Source organism: Leptonychotes weddellii, chromosome 7, assembly GCF_054177405.1.
Source record: "Leptonychotes weddellii isolate Sample4059 chromosome 7, ASM5417740v2, whole genome shotgun sequence".
Taxonomy (NCBI): Eukaryota; Metazoa; Chordata; class Mammalia; order Carnivora; family Phocidae; genus Leptonychotes; species Leptonychotes weddellii.
In genome coordinates, this window is record NC_138375.1 from 46,306,220 (window position 1) to 46,330,815 (window position 24,596).

Here is a 24,596-nt window from a genome sequence, read left to right on the forward strand (position 1 = left end):
AGAGAGAGAGAGGCAGAGGGAGAAGCAGGCTCCGAAGGAGCAGGGAGCCCGATGCGGGGCTCGATCCCAGGACCCTGGGATCATGACCTGAGCCGAAGGCAGACGCTTAACCATCTGAGCCACCCAGGCGCCCCAATAAATAAAATCTTTAAAAAAAAAAAAATCCCCAGAACTTATTCATCTTATAACTGCAAGTTTGCACCCTTTCACAATATGGTGTTTCTGAATGGCAATCTTGTCTACTGAGTCATGGTCCTCAAGAGTTCAAAAGCAAAGCCCCTCTTCTCGCCACGGCCTTTGTCAGTCATGATTTCATCACTTTGATTTTCCCATTCTGTTCAAAATAACCTCTTGGGTGATGTTCCTCAGTGTCTTTTCGAAGGCTGCCAACGAAAGTCTTTTTCCCTGTTAAGTGGGCCCCTGGTCTTTGAGAATCTTCTCTTGAGATAGTCCTCTTTGGTCCCCCAACACTTCCGTCCACCTCGTGTGGCCTCACATTCACGGCCACATTCATGTCACAGTGGTAACACAGGTCACAAACCCAAGGCTCCTGGAGCGCCTCTCCTTACCACGGAGTCCCTGAGTGGTCCTCATGGCTCAAAATGGCTCCTCACACTCTTCTGGCTTGTTTCAAAACCCCGCCTCCCACGAAGAGCTGGTACAGCTGCAGCTGCTCTGCCTTCCCGGAGTCTCTGACTGAACAGCAAGGCAGTGGACGTGGAGCCTATAAGGATGCTCACTGGGCAGTGACCACAGGCAGAAAGTAGGCTTGCTCCATTTATAACCATCACCTCTCTCTTCCTCACTCTTCATTCCCAACACCCACAGCTGTTCCCCTCCTCTGACTCCTTTAGGGCATGCAGGATTAGATTAGATTTTGTTTTATCTAAAATAAATTTATATTAACTCTGTTTAGAGATATTTACATACTTCCCCTAGAGGACTAGAGGCTCTCTAGATGTCCCCAAAACAAGTTTGGGAATCATCCACCAGAAGCCTTTGGGAGTTTGATGTATTGTTGCTTTTCTGATTTATTCATTGATTACACTTTATAATTAATCCGGCTACTTAAGTTACCATGTATGGTGTCGAGGCATGTGCCAATGACTTGGCACTATTTATCTCTTTTTCTTTTCATAATATGCCTGCAAGGTAGGTATTTTTATGCCAATTTTACAAATAGAGAAATTGAAGATGAGAGAAGTTAAATAAGCTTGCCTAATAGGGAAACCAAAATTTGAATCCATTCTTTCTGATTTTAAAGCCCATATTGAAACTGAAAAACAACCCATAGAATGGGAGAAAATATTTGCAAATCATATATCTGATAAGGGAGTTGTATCTAGAATATATAAAGGACTCATGGGGCACGTGGGTGGCTCGGTCATTAAGCGTCTGCCTTCGGCTCAGGTCATGATCCCGGGGTCCTGGGATAGAGCCCCGCATTGGGCTCCCTGCTCAGCGGGGAGCCTGCTTCTCCCTCTCCCACTCCCCCTGCTTGTGTTCCCTCTCTCGCTGTGTCTCTATCTGTCAAATAAATAAATAAAATCTTTTAAAAAAATAGAATATATAGGGTGCCTGGGTGGCTCAGTTGGTTAAGCGACTGCCTTCGGCTCAGGTCATGATCCTGGAGTCCCGGGATCGAGTCCCGCATCGGGCTCCCTGCTCAGCAGGGAGTCTGCTTCTCCCTCTGACCTTCCTCCTTCTCATGCTCTCTGTCTCTCATTCTCTCTCTCTCAAATAAATAAATAAAATCTTTTAAAAAAAATAGAATATATAAAGGACTCTTATACATCAATAATAAAAAGACAACCCAGTTTAAAAATGGGCAAAGACATTGACTAAATATTTCTCCAAAGGAGATATGCAAATGGTCAATAAGCAGAAGAAAAAATGCTTAATGTCATCAGCCATCAGGTAAATGCAAAGCAAAACTACAAGATACCACTGACACCCACTAGAATGGCTATTATATTAAAAAGACAGTGGCACAGTCAGTTAAGCGTCTGCAGTCAGCTCAGGTCATAATCCTAGGGTCCTGGAATTGAGGCTCACTGCTCAACAGAGAGCCTGCTTCTCCCTCCCCTGTGCTGCTCCCCCTGCTGTGCTCTCTCTCTGTCAAATAAATAAATAAAATTAAAAAAAAAAAAAAGACACATAATAACAGGTTTTGGTCAGGATGTGGAGAGAACGGAACCCTCATACATTCTTGATGGAAATGTTAAGAAAAGTACCGCTGCTTTGGAAAACAATCTGGCCATTTCTCAAAAGTATAAAACAGAGTTCCCACATGATGCAGCAATTCCAATCCTGGGTAAATACCCAAAAGAAATGGAAACATATGTCTACACAAATACTTGGATGTGAAAGTTCATAGTGACATTATTCATAATCTCCAAAGAGCAGAAACAACTCAAATGTCTATCAATTGAAGAATGAATAAATAAAATGTGGTATATCCACACAATGGAATACTATTTGGCAATAAAAATAAATGCAGTACTCCATTCGCAATGACATGGTTGGAGCGAGAGTATAATGCTAAGTGAAATAAGTCAGTCAGAGAAAGACAAGTACCATCTGATTTCACTGGTATGTGGAGTTTAAGAAACAAAGAAACAAACAAAAATGAGCAAAGAACAAAAGAGAGACAAACCAAGAGACAGACTTGTAACCATAGAGAACAAACTTGATGGTTACCAACTCGGAGGTGGGGAGGGAGGCTGGGTGAAATAGGGGATGCGGATGAAGGAGGGCGCTTGTGATGAGCACCGGGTGTTGTATAGAAGTGTTGAATCACTATATTGTACACCTGAAACTAATATAAGACTATACGTTAACTATACTGGAATTTAACATAAACAAACAAAAACCAAAGTACTGATGCATGCCATAACCTGGATGGAGCTTGAAAACATAACGCTAACTGAAAGAAGTCAGTCACAAAGGACCACATATTGTATGATTCCATTTACAGGAAATGTCTAGAATAGGCAAATCCATTGCCCAGGGTTGGGGGGTGTTGGGGTAGTGACTGCTAGTGGGTAGAGATTTCTTTCTAAGATGATGAAAATATTCTAAAATTGATTTTGGTGATAGTCACACAGCTCTATGAATATACTAAAAAGCACTAACCTGTATGCTTTAAATGGATAAGCGGTATTTGAGTTATATCTCAATAGAGCTGTTATAAAAAATAATAAGGCTTGTGTTACCACATGGCTTCTCAGGGGCTTCGTTCCTTATTCAGGGAGCTGCTCAGCAAATATCAATGAGTACCTATCATGTGCCAGGCACCATTCTGGTCACTGAGGATACAGTGATTTGTAAGGTAGACAAGGGCTGACCTCCTGAGGCTTACACTCTGATGAAGAAAGGCAGAATATAAACAAATACATTTTAGCGATTCTGATACATGCTATAAAGAAACAAATGGGACTTTTTTTTTTTTTTTTTTTTTTATTCATGAGAGACAGAGAGAGAGAGAGGCAGAGGGAGAAGCAGGCTCCCAAGGACGATGTGGGGCTCGATCCCAGGACCCTGAGATCATGACCTGAGCCGAAGGCAGACGCTTAACCATCTGAGCCACCCAGGCGCCCAAATGGGACTTTTAAGATAGAAAGTGACTGGGTCAAAGGGGAAGTGAGCTTCCCCAAATAGGATTGCCAAGCAAGGCTTCTTTGAAGGGGTGGCTTCTAACTGATTGATTGATTGATTCATTCATTCATTCATTCATTCATTCAGCAGACTCCTCTGAGCTCCCCCGAGCTCCACGATAGGGATTTGTTCCATTGCCAACTGAGCTTCAACCAATGTTTTTTCTGATTGAATGATCTGTTTTCTTGCTCAAGTCAGTGCCCATCTGAGTTGTGAAATGTCTTCATGGCATCTTTCCCTTTCTCTGGTGGGAGGGAGGAAGCGAAATTGCTTCTTTGGGACAACAAGTAAAAATTATTCAGCAGTTGCAGAGAAAACCAGAATATAAAGCCAACATTTTCTAAAATCAGTGCCATGGACTAAATGCATTGGTTTTGTTGGAATCCTTGGGAATTCCCCTCACCCTCCAACAAGCTGGTTGACAAATGGGAACCGGACAGCCGTAGGGGGTGAAACTTGTAGTTGGTCAGGCCGTGACGTCTGCTCAGTCCCAGGGGCCCTTTCGAACAGCTCTCTATGAGTTCACGGCTTTCCCCGTCAGGACTCTACTCCAAGTGCAGTGGTGCATATAGAACCGGGTACCCCTGAGACCCCTGACCTCTGAAGGCTCACCCCCAAGTTGAATGCCACCAGATGTGGGTATTTCTGAGCTTCACTACAGCAAAAGCAGCTCCTTTGCCAGGATCTGAGGCTGAGGGCACAAAAAGCAGACTGACCTCAGAAAACAATGGGAAGAATTGGTTGCCCAAATTCTGGCCCTGGTTCTGCCATTGACCAACCCTGTATCTTACTTCAGTCCCATCAGTTTGGGAGGTCTTAGTTTCTCCGTTTGTGAAGTGAGGGCATTGGACCAGTTCTGGGATGACTAAGATCAGATCTACATTGTGCCACACATACCCCTGCCATGGCAGATGTCACTAATCCATCATGGCGATAGGTGGGGGGGGATGGGTGAAATAGGTAATGGGGATGAAGGAGGGCACTTGGGAATCAGTCTCAGAATCCTTTTCAACACAGCTGATTACAGCTACCACCAATGGATCAGAGTTGGCACATAGCCTACTGGCCATGTGCCTAACCTGGGTCATTTCTAAGGGCATATCCAGCTCTGATACTCTGATGAATTTGAACCCTTAGGTTTATAATCACAACAGAAGTGAGGCATGGGAGAGGCAGGAAAGGAACATGGGAATTATCATCAGAAAGTCCTGGGTTTGCATCCCAGCAATGACACTTACTGGTTATGCAATCTTAGGTGAGTTAGTTCTCTTTGGACCTGAGTTTAGTTTTCTCTATAAAATGGGAGCAGAGTCCCTAACACATAAAGGGTAGAACACATTAAATTAGGTAATGCATGTGATGTCCCTTTTGCTTGCACATGGAACATAAACAGACACACTGAGCATATGTGTACACCAAGAGACTTGACTTCTAGCCTGCTAATGCTACATCCCACGCAGCTGCATGACAAGTGGCTACTGACTTGTGCCACCTAGAGTCCCCTCCTCCCAGGCCTGTCTTTTCTGTCAATGTCAGATTGTTCTCTGGCCTCCCAAAGGTCCCTGGGGCCTGCTGGCCTGTCAGGGAACTCAGGGCAGCCTCCCAGTCTTTCTGCAAGGTAGGACCATCAGAGATTAATGAACTGTAGGCTTTGCCCTTGGCTTTCACTCTTGGTCTCTGCTTAATGACAGCAGCAGCAGATGCTGGATTCAGGTGGGAATATAGTTTTCTAGAAGCAGGACTGTAGCTGGGCTGGTTTTTGTCATTTGGCATAGATAGCAGGGGCCACTGTGAGAAAAGTTGGTTTATAACTTCTCTAGGCCCTAGATGGCAAATTTATGGCCCAAGTACCACCAATCCCTAGCCCCCACCCCCACCATCACCATGCTGTCTTAGAGCTGGGTTCTCTGGGAAGTAGACTCTGAGACAGAGATTAGCATGCAGGAAATTTACTGGAGGTGTTTCAGGAACAGCAGCTGTGGGGAGGGACCAAAGCAGGATGGGGGGCAGGGGAGAGGTTGAATTATGATGGAGCTCACGAGCTGGAATGACGTGTGTAGAGTTGCTTCCTATTGTGGACGCCCACGTTGACCAGTGGGGTGGTGCTCTTTCAGCCCAGGGGCCAGGTCTACAGAGGGGCTCAGCTGAGTTGGCCCTGATAATACTCCAGCACTCCCAGCAGCTGGGCGAATGAACAGTTCAGTCCTGGAGCCATAAGCCTGCAGCACCCCCTCAGGATCCACCGCACAGGCTCGTCGGACATTGCACTCTTCCTTCCGGGCACTACAGGCCTTCAGAATTCTCCCCCAGACTGTGCTCCAGCCAGCCACCAGCGATCCCTGAAGGCTGGCATGCCAGAGGAAACATATTTGTCATCCCTATACTAATCTTAATCCTTCATTTTACAAAGTGGGAAACTGAGGCTCAGAGAAGGAAAAGCCCTTCCTTGTCCAAGGCCACACAGATGAGTTAAGGTCAGAGGCAGGACTAGAATCCAAGCACCTTGACTCTGAAACCAGTGCTCTAGACCTGTCCAGATTTAGATTTAAATTAATCAAAGTTAAATAAAGAATTTAGTTCTTCATTTGCACTTGCCACATTTCAAGTGCTCAGTAGCCACATGTGGCCGTTTGAAGACCATAGGTTATTAGAACAGTTCCATTACCATGGGAAGTTCTACTGGGCAGCACTGCCCTGGATCCACTACCCATGCTGTCCCTTTGTTCTCAACTTCAAAAGTTAGGGCATCCCCCAAATGCCTTTGTTTCCCTTAGCAACCCATCTGTCAATAGTTAGTGATGGCAAGTTATGATAAGGGATGTGTAAATGTGGATGTTAACAAAAATATCTACACAAGTGTAAGCTCTCCTGGAGTTACTGGGGACCCAGAGACAGATTGTTCTCCTCAAAAGGAAGTCATTGTTGGTCAGGAGAGATGGACAGTTCATACTTCATTTACTTGTCCTTTCATCCAGCAAATTTTATTGGGTTCAGTTTGGATAGAGCCAGGTACTGAGCTGGGTGCTGGGAATATCAAGATGAATTAGACATGGTCCTTGCTCTCAGGATGTTCATAGTCTGGCAGAGGGGAAGGGGCCAACACAAGATACAGCTTGATGGGAGCATCCAGGAGAGACACCTGAAGAGCGTGTATGAGTTTGCTAGGGGGGTAAAAGCTTCTACAACCACAATGGGTATGTGTAGGGTGACCTTGTGTCCTAGGGGACCTTTGGCAATGTCTGGAGACATTTGTGGTTGTCACAGTAGGGGGAAGAAGGTGCTACTGGCATCTAGTGAGGAGAGACCAGGGTTGCTGCTCAACATCCTACAATGTACAGGACATGCCCCTACATAAAGAATGATCCTACCCCAAATGTCAGTAGTTTCAAAGTGGAGAAGCCCTGGGTAGGAGCTGCACTGGAGATCTGTACATCCTGATCTTCAGTCCTACTGTCACGGAGAGGGGAAGGTAAGCAGGAGCACGCAGGAATGATAAGCCATTTTGGAGGGCCTCAGGAAGACACTGAAGAATCTTAATGGATTCAATGGCAGGCTTAGATTGGCACATTAGCAAGGCAGCTAGCTGCTGGGTAGGAAAATGGGCTGGAGTTGCCTGGAAGCTGGGAGACTGCTGGGGAGGCTGTTGATGGTGGCAGCCACTGAGAGCAGCAAAGAAGGGGAACTTGAGAGCTATGGGGAGGTGAGGGGTTTGGTGACCAGCTGTGGTAGAACAAGAGAAGACCCAGCACTTGTCACAATTGTGACTGAGTAACATTTTGTGTAATTAGCTGCTTAATGTCTTTCTTCTCCCCACTAGACTGTAAGCTCCGAGAAAGCAAGGATGACATAGCTTGTCATCCACTTCCTGGCCTTGGGCAAATTGATTCTTTTGAGCCTTGCTTTGCCCATCTGTAAAATGCAGATGATACTGGTACCTTCCAGTAATTCTATTTCTGGGTATATACCCAAACGAATTGAAAGCACAGAACTGAACAGATGTTTGTACACTCATGTCATAGCAGCATGATTCACAAGAGCAAAAAGGTGGAAGCATTCCAAATGTCCATTAATGGATGAATGGATAAACAAAATGTAGCATATACATATAATAGAATATTATTCAATCTTATAAAGGAATGAAATTTTCATACATGCTACAACATGAATGAACCTTGAAAACATCTTGCTAAGTGAAATAAGCCAGACACAAAAGGACAAATATTTTGTGTTCTACTTACATGAGCTACCTAGAATAGGCAAATTCAGAGACAGACCGTAGAATGATATTTACCAGAGGCTGGTTGTAAATGTACCTAATGCTGCTGAACTGTACACTTAAAAAAAATAGTTAAAATGGAAGACAACCTACTGAGTGGAAGAAAATATTTGTAAATGATGTATCTGACAAGGGGCTAATATCCAAATTAAATAAAGAACTTATACAACTCAACACCAAAAAACAAATAATCCAATTAAAAATGGGCAGAGGACATGAATACACATTTTTCCAAAGAAGACATACAGATAGCCAACAGACACATGAAAAGATGCTCAGCATCACTCATCAACAGGGAAATGCAAATCAAAACGACAATGAGGTATTACTTCACACCTGCCAGACAGCTAAAACCAAAACACAAGGAATAACAAGTGTTGGCAAGGATGTGGAGAAAAAGGAACCTTTGTGCACTGTTGGTGGGAATGTAAATTGGCACAGCCACTGGGAAACAGTATGGAGGTTCCTCAAAAATTAAAAATAGAATTACCATATGATCCAGTAATTCCACTGCTAGGTATTTACCCAAAGAAAATTGAAACACTAATTCAAAAAGATATATGCACCCCTATGTTTATTGCAGCATTATTTATAATAGCCAAGATATGGAAGCAAACCAAGTGTCCATCCATAGATGAATGGGTAAAGAAAATGTGATATATATATATATAAAATGGAATATTATATATATGATATATATATAATGGAATTTACTCAGTCACATGATATATATCGCTCTCACATTTATTATATATATATGTATATAATGGAATATTACTCAGTCACAAAAAAAGAATGAGATCTTGCCATTTGTAACAAAATGGATGGATCTAGGTATAATGCTAAGTGAAATAAGTTGGTCAAAGAAAGACAAATACCATATTATTTCACTCACATATGGAATTTAGGGAAGAAAACAAATGAACAAAGGGGCACCTGGGTGGCTCAGTTAAGTGTGTAACTCTTGATTTTGGCTCAGGTCATGATCTCAGTGTTGTGAGATTGAGCCCCACGTCAGGCTCCGCACTGGGCATGGAGCCTGCTTAAGATTCTCACTCTCCCTCTCCCTCTGCCCCTCCCTACCTTGCTTGCACACACACTCTCTCTAACACAACAGCAAAAATTAAAAAAAAAAACAACAACAGGGCGCCTGGGTGGCTCAGTCGTCAAGCGTCTGCCTTCGGCTCAGGTCATGATCCCAGGGTCCTGGGATCTAGCCCTGCATCGGGCTCCCTGCTCGGCGGGAAGCCTGCTTCTCCCTCTCCCAGTCCGCCTGCTTGCGTTCCCTCTCTCGCTGTCTCTCTCTCTGTCAAATAAATAAATAAAATCTTTAAAAACAACAACAACAAAGAAAAAAAGATACAAACAAAAAAAGCAGACCTGAGCCGAAGGCAGACGCTTGACGACTGAGCCACCCAGGCGCCCCCCAAAAAAGCAGACTTTTAACTATAGAGAACAAACTCGTAGTTTCCAGTGGGGAAGTGGTAGGGGGAGGGGTGAAATAGATGATAGAGACTAAGAGTACACTTATCATGATGAGCACTGAGTCATGTATAGAATTGTTGAATCATTATATTGTACACCTGAAACTAATATAACACTGTACGTTAATTATACTTGAATAAAAGTAAAAAAAAAAATTGTTTCAGTAGTAAAGAGAAAAATAGCTAAAATGGTAAATGTTTATGTTACATATATTTTACCACCACCACCACAAAGAGAAATTAAATGAGATCATTTAATAAGGCGTCTTAGGACAGGGCATAATAGATATTCAGTATCATGACTTTTTTCCTAGAAGCATTCTAATAAAGGGAGGAAGCAGAGCTAGGGAAGCAGGAAGAAGCAAGTTGGCTAGCCCTGTCTGATTGTAAAGCTCTAGAGAAAGACCCCATACCCTTAGCCCCAGCTCCCAGTGGCCCATCTAGGCGCGTCCTTCTGAGACTGTCCAAGGTCCTTTGTGTTGACAGGCAGGAATTTCTGGGTGGGAGGCATTTGCATTGGTATCTTGACTGCTGACCTCTTCCGGCAGCTGCTAAATCATTGATACGTTTTCTCTAAAACCCCAGTGCACAGGCAGAACATAAGTAAGCCTAGACCTCCCAGCTTTCTTGTCATAATTAGGGTTTTATTCCTCGCACAGAGAATAGCCAGAGCACCTGCTCTTAGGGGCTTCAGCTACCATGAGATCTCCTTTGTATGTTCTTCATATATATGATTTTATTTAGTTAGTTATTTTTAATTTATTTCTTAAGTAAGCTCTGTGCCCAGCATGGGGCTTGAACTCATGACCCTGAGATCAAGACCTGAGCTGAAATGAAGAGTCAGACGCTTAACCAACTGAGCCACCTAGGCGCGCCCCCCACCACCACCACATATATAGGACTTTAGAAGAAAGACCTTTAGAAGTCATCTTACTCTAACCCACTCATTTTATAGCGAAGCAAACACAGCGCCAGGGAAGTTAACAGACTTGGAGTGCGAGGGATGTGGTTCGAATCCCAGCCAGCCACTTCTGAGCTTTGCAACTCCGGCAAGGTTTTAACTTCTGGGAGCCTCATTCATCCTCAGTAAAATAGGGTCACAAGACTTTCCTCCTGGAGGTCTTCTGAGGAATGATGGCCATGCTGGGGTTTACCTCAGAGAACCCTCTCCACGCCGAGCACATCTCTCCATGCTCTCACTCACTCGCCTGGTGCTCTCGCTTCCCCGAGGTTTATCCTTATCGGAAATGTTTACGGAGGGACCTGTTGGTTTCATTCTTCCTCCTTCCTCTGCTGGAGAGTAACTCATTCACTGTGGCCCCACAGCTGGGGCCGTAGCCAGCACATTACCGGCATTTAATAAACGTTTGTGAAATAAATGGCACTTTAGAGTCACTCTGGGATTAGATCAAGCCTTATTTATTCAAATCAGCACACAACAAATGGGCACTTTAGGTAAATTATTTCAGTAACTTTTGAGAGGCCATCAGCCTAAGGGAGATATATTTAGCTATGTGGACCAAGAGTAGTTCATACCTCCAGGGCCTAGAAGAGAAGAGAAAATAAAATGAGGGCTTTTGGTACCAGTACCTGGAACCCAGTATCCAGGCAACCCAGAAGGACTGAGGGTAGAAGTAGGAAGAAGAGAGGTGTGAGGTGGATAAGATAAAGTGGGGAGAATAAATCGGCCCGGAGTTAGGTTGGCTGTTCTAGGATTTTGACTCTTGGCTGCATATGGGGTTTGCGTATTGAGGTCTTAGGAATCATTGTGTTAAATAGAGAAATACGTAGGCTCTGGGTCCCAAACTAGCTCCATCCCTTACCTCCTGTGTGATCTGGAGTCAACCTCTGAGCCTCAGTTTCTCCACGTGTGATATAGAAGGAGAATAATACGAGGTACTTTACAAAGTTATCCCATGGTTAAATGAGATTAGTCACATAAAGGGCAGCATAGTGTGCTGTTGAAATTAATTTCCAGGCCCAACATGGAGCCTCTCCTGCCTGGGGGAGCCAAGTCAGCAAAACGGAACTGTGGCTACTTTTGTGTCGGTGTAAATGCTCTGCTGGACCTGAAATGCAGTATATCCAGGCAGTCAGTCCCCAAAGGCCAAGCCAGCTCTGGGCTCTATACTCATTTCCTGCTCCTTATTCATTTTCTATTTTTCTCTTCCTTGTTCCTTATTCTTTACCCTATAAAAGCTTCCCGCCTTCTGCCCCATTTTGCCGTTCTCTGGACCCTCGGAAACAGAGACTGCCTGCTTCATGAAGTGTTAAATAAATTTGTTTGTATCACCGAAATTTTCTCCTTTAATCATTTTAAGCCTTGATCAGCACAAGGGAGCGGCTGAATAATTCTTAGCTACATTTTCATACAAATGAAATGTTGAGATGAAGCGGAGAGACTGCCAATTCGTGCCAGGGCCTAGGCTGGAACTCCTTGCCCTTGGTTCATGCTCTTTCCCTTAACTGTGGTGGCTGCTGTTTCTTGTCCCCGAGAGCCTTCGGTCTAGGAGGGGAGCCTCTATATGTAAACAGTAAATCTCAGGAACCTACAGGGTGACAACAGAGACTTTAGTATATGTGCAATGCAGTACACCCATACCTTGTGACTATAGGATCTTCCCAAAGAACTCCCCACCCAGAGTGGTGGGGACAAATACCATCTGCTAAGCACTTTCTCATAGGTGCAAGACACTGGTTGAATGCTTTATTATTATTACTTTTTTAAAGATTTTATTTATTCATTTGAGACACAGAGATACAGAGAGAGAGAGAGCACGAGCAGGGAGAGAGGCAGAGGGAGAGGGAGAAGCAGGCTCCCCGCTGAGCAGGTAACCCGATGTGGGACTCGATCCCAGGACGCCGGGCTCATGACCTGAGCCGAAGGCAGACGCCCAACCATCCGAGCCACCCAGGCACCCCTGGTTGAATGCTTTAAATGAATTACGTTATTTAATCTTTAAAGCAACCCTGGGGAGTAGGAGATATCATGACTCCCATTTTATAGCTGTAGAAACTAAGGCCGTAAGAAGTTTACCTAAGTTTAACTTAGTTTGAACTAAGGCCATGTTAAGAAAGTTCTAAGCAGGGGGATCTGGCTGGCTCAGTCGGTGGAGCGTGTCTCTTGATCTCAGGGTCGTGAGTCGAGCCCCACGTTTGGTGTAGAGATCACTTAAAAAATAATAAAGAAATAGGGGCGCCTGGGTGGCACAGTCGGTTAAGCCACCAACTCTTGGTTTTGGCTCAGGTCATGATCTTGGGATCTTGGGATCAAGCCCCATGTAGGGCTCTGCGCTCAGCAGGGAGTCTGCTTAAGACTTTCTCTCCCTCTCCCTTGCCCCCACCCCTGTGCTCTCTCTCTAAAATAAATAAGTAAATCTTTAAAAAGAAAGAAATAAAAAAGAAGGTTCTAAGCAGAGCTATGCAGTTCCCCTCCTTGCTCCCACCACAGACTGAAGTTTCACTATTAAAGAGTCCTGCTTTGGAGCACCTGAGTGGCTCAGTCGGTTAAGCGTCTACCTTCAGCTCAGGTCACGATCTCAGGGTCCTGGGATGGAGCCCTGCATCGGGCTCTCTGCTCAGCGGGGAGTCGGTTTCTCCCTCTCACTCTCCCTCTGTGCTCTCTCTCTCTCAAATAAAGAAATAAAATCTTTAAAAAAAAAAAAGAGTCCTGCCTAAGGATCATAGCTTCACCTCCTGCAAAAATGCGAGACGGGAATAAGCCTTGCCAGGTATGCGCACACTCAAGATGCACGAATCTGTTTGCAGTAGAAGCTCAGAGCTGAAAGGAATATTAGCAACAATAAACAGTTAATCCTGTGTCAACTACTGTTGTAAGTTCACTTAACCTTTAAAATAAGACTACAAAGTATGTGCCATTATTATTTTTGTCTTACAGAGGCAGAGAGAGATTAGGTGAGGGGGCCACTGGCATGAGGCAGCTGATGGCTAATGATGGCGCGCGAAAAGGAACCCAGGCCGCAGGCAGTCTTGTGCTCGTCGCTTTGCGCTGTCCTGCCTCTTGGCCAACTACCTGCCCACTTGCACAATAACCTATTTGTAGGCTCAGGTGAGCCTTTGGGAATCTGAAAAAGAGCCATAAATACTTTCCTCAGACACATAACTCTTTGTGATTTTAGGGGGTTCCCCAAACTTCCACTGCTTGTCAGAGAACCTCCAAAAAGTAACCTCAGCCCAACCCAAACCCTCTACCTCTTATCTCCCCACAACAGCCCCACAATGGCCCTCAGTCTTGCTTGACCATCTCCAAGAGTGGGAACTTCTGGCCTCCCCAGGCAGCTCCATCAAACAGCAAGGTTCAATGAAAAACTTCTGTCTGGGGACACCTGGGGGTTCAGTCGGTGAAGCATCTGCCTTCGGCTCAGGTCATGATCCTGGAGTCCTGGGATGGAGCCCGCATCGGGCTCCCTGCTCAGAGGGCAGTCTGCTTCTCCCTCGCCCGCTGCCCCTCCCCCTGCTCTTTCTCTCTCTGTCACTCTTTCACTCACTCTCTCAAATAAATAATTGATTTAAAAAAACCAAAAAAACCTTCTGTCTGGTGAGATGATGTCTGTCTCCCAGAGGCCACTGCACAGAGCCTGTGGCTTCAGAGAACAAGTCAGCTCTCAGCTCCCAGACAGCCTCTTCATGACAGCCCTCGTCCATCCCACCCCACCCCTCCTTCCTGGAAGGTTTCTGACAGCAGGGGTCCCAGACCTGTCATTTCTGCTGCTTGTCTCCTCAGCAAAGGCTCCTTCTTTAAGCTGAAGGCACAGAGACAAGGGTGAAGCTGCTTCAGAAAGGATGTCCTCATCCCTGCTGAGAGGGCAGGTGTGGATGGAGGGAACCTAAAGCCACTTAAAGCCCCCTCCCCATCCAAGAAATACAGGAACAGATACCTTTCCACTGGCTCGGTATGCATCCTTGGTCAAGAGACTAGACTGCACGTTTCTGGGCCCAGATTAGTCTTTCTGCAAAATTCAGGTGTTGATTAGATTGGGACTGCAAACCCAAATGCTCACTGGGGCCATGCTAATGATAGAAACATTTCTCTTCTGATTTCCTTAAAACCTGCCACTCTCTCAGTCTTTCATTTCCTATTCCTGACGGCGCCACGTAGGCACACTATCTAAAGTAATAAAAGGAAAAATGGCAAGGGTGAAGGAAAATGGAAACTGGCACTCGGTCTCGGTGGAGGGGACAAAAGGGGACTGTAGCCCATTCCCCTTACACAGAAGCAGCTGACACTCGGCATCGCCAGTTGGTGCCATGTGGACACACAGGCCCAGTGTTAACAGATCGTAGCTTTCCAAAGAAGCTAGACATGTGAATTTTTATGTAAAATCTCCCGATTTTCAAAATGTTGGCTCAAATTTTTCTTAAACAGTGGGAGGGCCAAATACAACATGTTCTGAACTGTGAGCCACCAGTCTGCAATCTCTGGAGTTGGTGTTTTTAAAGCACCCTTTTTGCTGGAACATTCTATGTGAGAAGTGAAGGGGGAAGGGAAGAGGGAAGGGGGAAGGGAAGAGGGAAGGAGGACATGAAGGAAGGAAGGATGGCAGGAGCCCACAGAGGAATCTCTCTGAGATCCGGGTCAGCCTCTGTTGAGCCTCCAAACCTCTGCGGGTTGAGTGGAGGGTTGCGGGAGAGGGAGAGGACGGCGGGCCTTTCCACTCTGTAGAGCTTTGTTTAGGTTAACTGTCTTTTCCTCTTGCTTTCAGCTCTCACTCAGGAGAAACACAATGGCCCCAAGCCTCAGAAGTGTCTGAACAGGTCTGAACAGGATGCTCCAGTTTGTGGTTGAAGTGGCAGGGCCTGGCTCCCGGGGCTGGTGGAGGGAGGGGAGGTGAGACTCAGCATCCCAGGCCTGAGCAAGGCCCCCGGCCTCCGCCTCAGGCTGTACTGCTCTGTGTTTCCCAGCTGGCTTCTAGGTCCGGAGGAGCCCCGGTTGTCTTTCCGACGGGCCTCTGTGTCAAGGAGGAAGCGTATAGCCCATGGTCGGCATGGCTGACTGCCAGGCTGGCAGATGGCCAGAGCCCAGAGCTCACCGGGAAGGAGCAGAAACAAGGGCCTTGGTGGCCAGCTGTGACCCAGAATCTTCCAGCAGAAGAGCAGTGAGGAGGGAGGGAGAATACCAGGGGGACCCTCCCCCCCACATCCCAGGCTGCCCAGGACACAGGCACCAGCCAGCGACAGCACGGGGCTCCCTGGGGCTCCAGACAAGCAGCTGTCACAAAAAGGGCTGCATGAGCCCATTTTTAAGGGGCCTTTCAGCTCCAACCTTCTGAAACTCTGTGATTCCATGACTATGATTCAGCTTTTCTCACTGTAGACTTCTCTCTCTACAAAGGACATCTGTGGTTTTCCCTTGCCTGGAATCCACTCTACTCCTTCTATTAGTAGCACCCTCGTCATCCTTCCAGAAACCACCCCTCCTCCACTCTTAGTCCATGCAGTCTGGGCGAGGCTGACCTGGCCTTTCTACCCGCCTGGCTCCGCGGTGGGCACGTGTGCCAGGCCTGGCATGGCTCGTCAGCTAACTTTTCTGCTTGCTGGGTCCAATGAGATCCGATCCAAGGAATTTTGCTGGAACTCTTGGGAAAAGGGGAATTGCCAGCAATTGGTTTGGTGCACATCTGGAGGTGCTGAAGACCATCTGGCCATGACAGGGGAGGAGCTTTCTTAAGAACAAAGAGAGGGAGAGAATTAGAGGAGGAGGAAGGAAGAGTGAAACAGATTATTAATTAGCTGATGCCTATAAGAGAGAGATGGAAACCTGAGACTGGACAAAATGGGTTGAACCCCTGGATTCAGCTTTAACTGATGCCTGGACTTTTCTTTTCTCTTTTCTTTTCTTTCTTTCTTTCTTTTCTTTCTTTCTTTCCTTTTCTTTCTCTTTCCTTTCTTTCTTTTCTTTTTCTTTCTTTCAAGCTCTATGCCCAGTGTGAGACTTGAACTTACAACCTGAGATCAAGAGTCACATGGTCTATTGACTGAGCCAGCCAGGCGCCCCATAATCCCTGGACTTTTCTTTTCCTTTTTTAAAAGATTTTATTTATTTGACAGAGAGAGACACAGCAAGAGAGGGAACACAAGCAGGGGGAGTGGGAGAGGGAGAAGCAGACTCACCACTGAGCAGGGAGCCCGATCTGGGGCTCCATCCCAGGACCCTGGGATCATGACCTGAGCCAAAGGCAGACGCTCAACGACTGAGCCACCCAGGCGCCCATCCCTGGACTTTTCAACAAAGGGGTCAAGGATATGCTACTGTGGCACCAAAATTATTTGGGGCAGGAGGCAGTTGAAGTCCTGATATGACTTACCTGCCTCAATGCATAGCCTCCCCAAAGAACTCAATTGTCATAAATCCCCTCCGGGAAGCAAGTAGGAAAGACTGAGTAGAGACGAGAATGACCACACCTAAACAGACATTGTCACAAAACGATCATCTCATCTCTCTCCTAAGGGCCCCTTTATCTTTCCTTCAAGTTGTTGTTTTTCTGTAAGTGCCTTCTCCCTCCTTGCATTCCCCTATGAACATGGTGTGTGAATCCCAAATTCTAACCACCACCTTGAGTCATTTTTCTCTGTGAATTCCTGTCTGGATGTGATCAAATCTGTCTTTTTTCAGTTTAATTTGCAGGCCTCAAAAATGAGCCTAACAGGGCATAGGAAAAGTTTGTTGTTGTTTTCGTTTTTTTTTTTTTAATTTTTAATTTTTTTTAAAAGAATTTTTTATTTATTCATTTGAGACAGAGAGAAACAGAGAGAGAGAGCAGGAGCAGTGCAGACAGGCAGAGGAGAGGGGGAAGGAGACTCCCTGCTGAGCAGGGAGCTGGACCTGGAGCTCGATCCCAGGACCTGGAGATCATGACCTGAGCCGAAGGCAGACGCTTAACCATCTGAGCCACCCAGGCGACCCTGTTTGTTTGTTTGTTTGTTTTAAAGATTTTATTTATTTATTTGACAGAGAGAGACACAGCGAGAGAGGGAACACCAGCAGGGTGAGGGGGAGAGGGAGAAGCAGACTCCCCGCAGAGCAGGGAGCCCGATGTAGGACTCGATCCCAGGACCCTGGGATCATGACCTGAGCCGAAGGCAGTCGCCCAACCGACTGAGCCACCCAGGCGCCCATGTTTTTTTTTTTTTTTAAAGATTGTATTTATTTATTTGACAGAGAGAAATCACACAAGCATGGGAAGGAGCAGAGGGAGAGGGAGAAGCAGGCTCCCCGCTGAGCAGGGAGCCCTATACGGGGCTCGATCCTAGGACCCTGGGATCATGACCTGAGCCCGAAGGCAGACGCTTAACCAATGGAGCCACCCAGGCACCCCAGAAAACGTTTTATATAATCAAAAAATCTCCCTTTGACATCAGCTTCCATGACTCCACCATTCCACACAAGTCTATGATTTACTCCATAATTTACCTAAGAACTAAATGTTACTGTATCTATTTTTTAGGGCAGAGAGAAGCCAGCAGTGACCTGAGCGTCTGAAGACCTGCCCTGGTTGCCTGAAGTCAGAGGGCTCTGCCCATGAAGACTCAAAGATCCTGGCTGCATCCCTGCCCTGCCTCTACTCCCAATGCAATCCCCCCACCCCTCCCCAGCAGTCCTGCTCCCTGTCCAGACCTGCAAAGCAAATGTCACAGGCCCCAGGCGTACGCTTTATTAATCCATTTGTTAATTCAACACTCATTTACGGAGCACCAACCATGTTCAGAAATGAAGTTCTTATTGTTAGAGATCTTAGGATTTGGCGAAGAAAACAGACCAGTAAAAAGAATTCATCAGAATGTGATTCGTGCTATGCTAAAAATAAGCGCAGAGAAGAGGCCTCTATACCAGGAGGAGAGCAGTAGGCATGTCAAAGGAGCTTCCTGAAAGAAGTGACCCGAGCTGAATTTCATATGTTGAGGAGTCAGCTGGATAGAGGGTAGAGGAAGTGCATTCCAGGTAGGCGAGAGGAATAGCATGAGATAGAGATTCCAGGAGATGGGGGGAGGCTGTGGCCTGTCAGAGGAACTGCCTGGCATGGAGCTGGATAGGGGAGAGGTGCCGGGGATTTCCATCAGGAGCAGGGCGGCTAGGCTCTGACACGCTGGCTTTGATGAGGACAGTTTCCTGCATGCACAAATGCACAGATAGCAAGCGACATAGCTCAGCCCCAAACCTGAGCCCAGGGCAAAGCCTGACTCATGCCCATGGAGGAAAAAACAAGCCGGCGGATCCCTAGCCAGGGTCCTGGGTCAAGGGGATGTGACAGAGTCCTTGAGCACAATTACTGGTGAGCTCCTTGCCCACAGAGAAAGCTTGGACCTTCCTGTTGGAAATAACTGTAGGTCACTGAAGGCAGGGCCCAAAGCAAAGTCTGCCCTCTTCTCTCCCACTCCTCATTCCTCCTAGATTCTCCCCTTTCCACCCGTGTCCTTGAGCCCTGCTGGGCCCGTGAGGACAGGAACCATCATGGGTAAAAGTAGCCTTCTTACTCAACCTCTCTATGCCTGACTGCACCTCTGAAAAATGAAGCTAATGGTACAGATTAAATAAAGTAACGCATGACTGGTGACATAGTCATGAATGCATCCATTTACTCTTTTTTTATATTTCCCTGTCCTTGGGATTCAGATGGTTCTATGGGGTCTGTTGAGACTTTCAGTCATAGAGCCTTGGCCTCCTCCTGGACACAGGGATGGGCGTTGATCATACCAGCCAATTATGATATCCCCTTCTTGGCAACAGCGACTGGTCCCTAGGGTGGACTCAAGATTCCCACAGGCCAACCAGAGTCTGCCTTGGGGAAGGATCTCGCCTGCCTGAAGCTCCTGAGCTGGAGAATAGGAGTTTGGAGAAAGCCCATCTATCTGTGGATGAAATTACTTCTTAGAAGGAAATAGAGCCAAGGTGATGATGTTAATGATGATGACGAAGGTGATGATGATGCAGTACACATCACCATGCCTGCTTGAAGCCAAACCCACTCCTGGACTTCCCAGCTCCTCCAGCCAACTCATCAGCATTTTCCTCAAGCCAGCTGAGTTGGGTTTCCTTTATATGCAGATCCAAAAATCTGAAGTCATTTATCATTAAAAGCCATGAGCTCCGTACCTGCCACTATAAGAGCTCAGTGAATGCTCACTACAACGAAGAGGGTGAAAATGGTCCTATGCCTCCTGTGCCACCACCTCTCTCCCTTCCAGAACACAGACTTGACCCTTTCCTTCTGTCCTGGGGAACGGGCTGCTGGCTGTGTTGGCTTGCCATTTGCAAAACTGGGCTGGGGCTGAGAGGTATGGTGACAGGCAAGCCGTCAGCTTGGGAGCTGCAGCAGCCCTGCCCAGGTCCCCAGTCTGGCCACCGAATGTGGTCTGATTGGCGGCATGCTAGAGCGGACATCAACTGGAGTCTGACTGGCCTAGTCTGAATGTCACTACGTAGGGCTGTGTGGCCTTAGTCACTTTACCTTTCTGGCTTCCGTTTCCATGTCTGGAAAATCAGGACAATAACAGCCCTGTTCAGAGAAGTGAGGACTAGATGAAAGAGGAAAAAAAAGAAACCCTAATATTATTGTTATGCTTACTATATCCAGGCATTGTTCTAAGCACATTACAAACTACTGGTTGAATGAACCTTGACAATAAGCCGAGGAGGTAGGTACTAGTATTATTCTCACTCTACAGGCATGGAGAGGTCAGGGACTTTCCCAGCGTCTCACAGCTAGTATGTGGTCGAGCTGGGATTTGAATCCAGGCGTTCCGACCAACCTGCATCCACATGCTCACCCATCCATCGGCAGTGGTCCAGGCAGGAAATCAAAACCCGGGGCAGAGAGCTCAAGAGAAGGAGTTAAGACAAGCAACTAGTTAGAGAGACTAGCAGAGATGGAAACCAAGGACAGGTGGGGCAACCTAGAGAGTAACAACTGTAGGAAACCACTATTAGCCCAGGGCTGAGTAGGTGTCACTGCCGCCCAAGAGCCACGACCCCCTCCCTCCCCCAGACGGGGGCAGCCAGGACACTGAAGGAAGGGGCCATCCTGTGGAGTGGCTACCAGGGACTGCAGAAGTGCTGGAGCTGGGGATACATCCTGACGTCTGCCGGGACCTCCCACTGGCCAAACCTAATAGGAAACCAGTGGGCGGGGGAGCCTGGGAAAATGTAGTTGAGCCCTAGATGCTGAGCCCAGCAAGGGAAGGGCAGGGAACCACGCTGTACAGCCTCCTCATCAAAATGCAGGGCACACAAGGACAATTGTGCCATAAATGGGAGTGGAAGACACACACTGTGGGAGCCAGAATTTAGATCCCTGATTTCTGGTTCACTGCTGCGGCGAGCACGGGGGTAGAACCCAGCAGCTGTGAGCATCCAGTGACACTGAAAAGCAAGGGAAGGAGCAACTGGTGCTCCTGATGATACCTCCTCCTCTTGGCCTGTGCACATCTGGAAGCTTCTACAGACAGCTCTGCACAGCTGGGGGCAGGACCTGCCACAGGAAGCAAGCTCTCAATCTCTTTAAAGGGAGAACAGCCCGAGGCTCCTCAGCAACTACTTTGGGGCCTGAGACAAACAGACGCAAATGCTGCTGAGCAGGACCAAGGGCAGAAGAGTCAGGCCAGAGCACAAGATGCGGAGTCTGAGCCTGTTCTGCCGGGATGTGGTAGAGATGGTCACAGGAACCCTGCCCTTCCCCAGGTCACAGGAACCCTGCCCTTCGACCTAGTGGTTTCCTACAGTTGTTACTCTCTAGGTTGCCCTTCGACCTCTAGGAATTTATCACACAGATTATCTTACACAAGGGCATAAAGACTTCTGGACAAGGTTACTCACTGTAGTGTGGATTACGATTATCAGAAGATTGGGAGAAAAAGCAAGTGGCCAATTTTTTTAAACAAATTACGGTGCATTTGAACAACGGAATGCTCTGTGCTCTTACAAGGAATGAGACCCTGCTCAAATAGGCTGATCTTCAAGATACATTGTTAAGTGAAGAATGCAAGGTACAGGGGTGCCTGGGTGGCTCAGTCATTGGGCGTCTGCCTTCGGCTCAGGTCATGATCCCAGGGTCCTGGGATCTAGCTCCGCATCGGGCTCCCTGCTCCGCGGGAAGCCTGCTTCTCCCTCTCCCACTCCCCCTTCTTGTGTTCCCTCTCTCGCTGTGTCTCTGTCTGTCAAATAAATAAATAAAATCTTAAAAAAAAAAAAAAGCAAGGTACAGAACCGTGTGCCTAGTATGCTCACATTTCAAGTGGGGGAGAGGTGTTTTTATGTGTATTTACACAAGCATCTATTGCTATCCAAATCTATTTGGTTTCTGAATTCAGATAATGAGGGTTCAGATAGCAGGGGATACTGAATTATTGGAATCTTTGACTCCTGCATTTCATTTCAGATAGCAAATAGCAAGAGTTTGACAACAAATAGCTTACCCGAGAAGCTATCTGAATCCATTTGGCTCTTGAGTTAGAATAGTATTTGGCTACCCAGAGGAAATGCTATGGATGTCTGTATCGGTATAGCTCTCATGTCCATGTAAGTATGGCCTCTCCCTGGGAAGACACAAAGGAAGTGGATTAGTGGTTGCAACTAGGGAGGGTAATTCAGCCCTGGGGGAATGGGGTGGAAGGGAGACTTATTTTTCGGTTTATATATATGTTGTGATGGTTTTAAAAGATGGCCCCAACATTCTTTGAGAGGTGGGGTCTGTGTCCCCTCCTGTTCAATCCCAGTGGGTTTATAACTGCTGAGACCAGTAAAGAATGGTGCAAGTGCCACCCCGTGACATCAAAGGTCAGGCAGCTATATCTGGTCCTCTTTGATTGCTTCCTCTGGGACATTCTTAGCCCCCAGCTACCCATGTTGGGAGAAGCCCAAGCCACAGGGAGAGGCCCCATGTGGGCGCTGTGGTCCACAGCCCCATCTGAGCTCCAGCTGAACGCTCATATCAAATGCCAGCTACATGAGAAAGCCATCTGAGATGTTCAGCTCCTACCCAGCCTTCAAATGACTGCACCCCTGGCCACCGTGTGACCACGATGTCGCCATGCCCGAGACCCCAGGCGAAAACCACCCATCTGAACCAAGTCACACACACCGATGCCAGAGACAGTAATATAACATTGTTTTAAGCCATTAAGTGTGGGGTGGTTTGTGTGGGGGAGGCGATATTAACTGTAGCATATATATTATCATCATACATATTACTACTCAAAATTAAGAGTGTCTTCCTTGTAAACATACAAAGGATGAGCCTAATGTTTACCCCTCATAGGGAACTGCCACTGTCTCTGTGGCCAGACGAAAAAACTAAAGTGCCCATTGGTTCTTGGGTTCCTTGTCCAAGATGACACAGCTCATAAGAGGCAGCCTTGGGACAGGAAACAAGGGGACCCACCAGCCCCAGGGCGCTCACTCCTGGGACCCTGCTCCCATCCCTTGCCCACTGTGGGCCTCACTTTCCTCAGGGAGGGGTTGGAATTGGGGGGGCGGGAAAAGTCCAAGCCCAGTCCAAGCCTGGGAGGTAACACAAAGGGCCGAGCAGCATGGTGGGCTCTGTGGGAAGCTGCCTCTGCTCAGCTCTGGGAAAATCAGCCCAAAGTTGCCAGATCTTTGAATTTTGTAAGGGGAACTAGGAATCAGATTTTTATGTGCAATCTATTCCTGTTCCAATGTTGGCAACTAACTCTCTTTCTTTTTTTTTTTTAAACTGTGAAGACTGAAAAGCAAAACAAAAACAAAAGCCTGCCGATTTGCCTCTCTGGACTTAAAGATCTCTAAGGAATTTTCAGTTCAGACATCTTGACTTTCAGCAGAACCTCTCTGGGGAGAGAGCGCAAATCCCAATCCCAAGCGGCTCCTATCTGAGGAAGGAGAGGGAGTGGTGAAGCTGCAGATGCCCCAGCCTCTCCCACCACTCCCCTCCCCACAGGGGTGAGGAAGCAGGGGGTGCTGGGCAGCTGAGCCACATGGCAGGCCAAGCACTGTGGGAGGGCAGCTGAGCCTGCTTGAATCCTCCCCACAAACTGCCCGCCGTCCCAGAGCTGTCAGTCTGGGCACCAGGGGAGGCTGAATTTCAGTTGCAATGGGAAACCACCCCAGCCCCACACCAGCCTTTTCCCCACCTCTTCTGCTCACCCCACTGCTTTTCTAATGGGAACCCTGCCCCTGCCTCCTCTCCCAATCGACCCTCCTTAGCCGAGCCAGGGATTGATCCGGACCTTGGCTGTCTCTGCGGGCCTCCTCCCCACCTCCCCCACCGCCCCAGTGCCTTCCATTCCCTCCTGAGCCTGAGGCCCATTCCATCTTCAGCTGACTTGTCTTCCTCAGATACAGCTTGGCAGAGCACGGCAGCGTGATTGATGAGCTCAGAAGCTCCGGCTGCCAGGCGGGTGGGCAGCCAGGCAGAGACACGGCTCTCACGAGAGAGCAGAGCTGTCCTGTAAGGGGGGGGGAAGCCCACAGCTATGAGGATGCTACCCGGGGTGCCTCATTGCCCCGGCTGACATGGCAGCCGCGCTAGGCAGGGCAGAGAACCACGAGGGCCACTGGATACAGTACATAGCCCACAACAATCCCTCGGTCATTGAGAGTGCTCCCTTCTTTCCCCGCTTCAAAACAGAGACCCGAGGAGTTAAAGATGGTGAGCTTCTGAAAGGGGGGCATGTCTGTCATTCAAGCATGCCACTCTGTCCAGGGGGTTATCATTTGCCCATTCATTCATTCATTCATTCGTTCATTCTTACAACATGATGGTTTGCTATCGGGATCAGCACATCCTTGTAATTGCTAGTGTGGTCTTGGGGGCAGGCAGGGTGGTTTGAAGCCAGGCTCCGTGACATCCTCGCTGCGTGACCTCAGGCAGGTCACTTCACCTCTCCAAGCTGCCGCTCCTCTCTAAGGGCTGCCACTGCGAGATTCAATCAGATCCTACATGCAAAGTGCTTAGAACAGAGCCTGGCATATAAAAGAGATAAATAAATTCTTTCTTTCATCCAATACCCAAAAACTGAAGGCTTCTGATGTGCCAGGTTCTGGGGCCAGAGCAGTGAGTGAGGCAGATGACTTCCCTGTTCTCACGCTGCCGCAGTTTACCTTTGAGAGCGAGAAGACTGACCATAAACAAAGATCCTGCGGCAGGAACAAACCTTGGAATATGCAAGCATCAGGAGAGAGAGAGAGA